Here is a 3,308-nt window from a genome sequence, read left to right as displayed (position 1 = left end):
ACACTTAATATCCAGCAGACCGCCATAGTCATTGCTCCTTATCAACAACTGTTGTTCCTCTGTAATGTTTGGGTATAACCTGACCATCCTCATAGGTGAAGCCCTCTCGAAACAATTTCTTACTTTTTGTCTACATAACAAAGCAAAAGAAGTAGTTGAAAACAATCGGAGGATGTATTTTTCACTATGACAGCTACGTAAAATACAAATGAAAAAAGAGCAAAAAAAGCACTAGACTAGGATGTTACAAAAAGTGACTAACCATATTATCTTGGTGCTGTTCATTACCAGCCCTCGGAGATTCTTGTTTTACACATTGAATGCCTGGTCTAGCTTCATGCACATTTTCCTCTTGCTTGACATGGAATTGGACCGGTGACATGGAATGCTTCAAATGTAAGCTTATGGCGCATCCGGTTGTACTTTGAATATCTTCTCGACAGACTTGTTTTTTTTGTTACTACTAGATCTTGTCATTGTACCCGTAACAAAAAATCTGCATTAAAGAAGAAGTTACAATTTATTTGAAAAATGTAACCTCGCATAAGACATTTCCCCATGAAAAAAGTGAACCCTTAAAATTTCGTAGTAATAGAAATTGAGATGGAATACATTACGTAAAAGAGTTATATACTCTCTCTAAAAAGAAACGAACAATCCACACATATATATATAAAAATTACAGACCATAAATGTCGTTCATAGGAACTAATACAAAAATGAGAATGAAGGTTCAACATAATAAAAAAGTACTTATTACATTTCCATGTTCGAAGTACATTGCAAGCATAGGTAAAAAAACACAGGTGGAAATGTGACAAACATAGATTTGGGAACATCCTCCCAAAAATCTAGTTATGAAATTCCAAAAAAAAAAAACAATCACTCGAAGCCTCTCCCCCCAGTACAGCCTCGATCGTATTTCCTTCCCTAGATGGACTAGACAACACGTTCCCATGCATCATCAATTGAAGCCCTGAAATATATTGGCATGAAAGACGCGTCAAGGGCAAGCAATCCTTTTGTTGACATATGCTACTCGATAGAACTTGATCATCATGTGTCCACCCACGTAGAAGTGATGGATAGATGTGTAATGAGCTTCAAATGTGGTCCTATACTTCATGTACATTGTTCCATCTTGGTCAACAAGCAAACTTGTGGTTTGGGAGGTTGGCAACTCGTATGGCATACAGGAAATCCCTAGGGCGTCCGAAATACTTGATTTCCACTCGAGCAGAGAATCGAAGGGCCTTCTTGTACACCAAGGATGTCCATTGTGGTGGCGGACAACGTGGGGTAGTAATGCAAGTCCATGTCTTCGATTGGAGTACCAAACCCTCTAGGGTAGTGCATAATAGAATTGCCTTCATGGCATGCAAGGAAATGCTCAACGAAGGCATGAGTAAACATCGTCTTCATCATAAGGTAACATGCTGATGGTTTCGAGGTTGATGCATTTGATCAACGTGTCATTAAACTTGAAGGTGCCCCTTGTGTAATCTAGGTTTAGTGCATCAACCGGGTTTGTGCACCTAACAATCAGCTTGAGCATGCCGTGTGCCGTTTACGACATAATTGATAGGAGCAAGTAGTCAAAGCTTTGACTCGTGTGGAGTGCATGGAAAATTGCCTCAGTGTGATGAAGAGAAACGGACACAAACCAAGAGGACACCAACTATCGGGCCAGGCGCAGACTAAGGTAATCCATAACTAAACGAGAAACCATGGGGTTCCTAGATTCTTCGTTGTTGTCCATAGCTCTATTTTCTGTCTAAGAAAATTAGTTAGTTTTACCGTGAAAAACAAAAAACAACTAATCTGAATATACGTAAGGAAAAAAAGATAGCTCAAAATCTATTATTGCATATAGCATATATGTAAGCTGCATGTTCCATTTTGTGTCCTACACATTATGATGTTACATGCACCAAAAAACTCAAGCGTAGAAAAAGAGATGGTAGAGAGTCGGAGCTACAAGGTCGACGTGATGCAATAAACACCGCATGTAAAAGATGATAAAAATCTATAGTTACCTTACATGCACTAAAGCGCCAAAGAAATTTAAGTACACAGATATCTCAGTCATACATGCAGCCTAGCAAAAAAAAAAAAAAATAGAAAAATCCCTTTCCCCCATATCTCGTAGCTGCTGTACATGATTCAAGAATATACCGACCAGATTCAGCTTACATGCATCTTAGCAAAAAATATGTTACAAGCACTTACACAGCTACAACTGCCGGCAACGAACACAAACATATCATTTTCCAGCTTACATGCCCCCGTGTATAGCTATCATGTGACATGCAGTAATGCAGATACTTATATCATGGTTTGTGTGACCTAGTTACATGGTTTGTGGACCATGTGCTACATGCTTTATGCCACCCGAAAACAACCGATAACCATTTTTTCAGGGACTAAAACTAGACTTAGCATTTGATTTTGATAACCATGTGCTACACTCGTTACATTTTCATTCCCACATACATAGCACCGCATGCAAAAAACATGGGTGCATGTAACCACTACATAGGAAAAATATCAATACAAATTAGGATGTAACACTCGTTTGCATAAAAAAAAGGATCCACACACATCAGCCTATGAGCTTGACCATGGATATGTTGCTACAACTAAAATCAGCAGCTATGGAGGGGAGATCCTCGAAAATAACTTAGATCCGTGAATGCTTCAACAGATCCTAACATATGCTGAACGAAAATCACCATCAACTTACCAGGAAACAGCTCGGGCGCCAAAGTAGATGTAGCAACAAAACAGAGCAAAGCCGAAAAATCCCCCGAATCCCCGCCGATCATACGAAGGATGTAACCACGAGACAAACCCGGATGCGGGGTGCTGCGCTCGAGGGAGGAGAGGGCGCAAACCATACCTCACCGTCGACGAGCGATGAAGACCTTCCCCCGCCGAGCGGACGGAAATGCAGATCCGACGACGAAATCAGCCGCCAGCCGACATGGTGTACACCCGCCGCGGCCAGGATCTCCTACTCTACGGCGAGAATCGCGGGGAGCGGCGGCGATTTGGCCGGCGATTTGGCGAAGCTCCGGGAGAGATTTGGGCGAAGAGCGGAGGGCGAAATGGATGAAGCCGACCGCACGAGTCCCGAAATTTGAACCGCCCGGGAAATTACTACGCGCACCAAAAAAAACGGCGGACGTTACGACCAGGTGGTGGCCCCCCGCGCGGACGCCGCGCGATCGTCCGATCTCATCCAACGGCGCGGACGCGTGACCTCGGCGTAGGACCAGAACGAAGTCGACTAAGAGATAGAATTTGCG

Source organism: Lolium rigidum, chromosome 7 (assembly GCF_022539505.1).
Source record: "Lolium rigidum isolate FL_2022 chromosome 7, APGP_CSIRO_Lrig_0.1, whole genome shotgun sequence".
Classification (NCBI taxonomy): Eukaryota; Viridiplantae; Streptophyta; class Magnoliopsida; order Poales; family Poaceae; genus Lolium; species Lolium rigidum.
Note: the sequence above shows the minus strand (reverse complement) of the source record.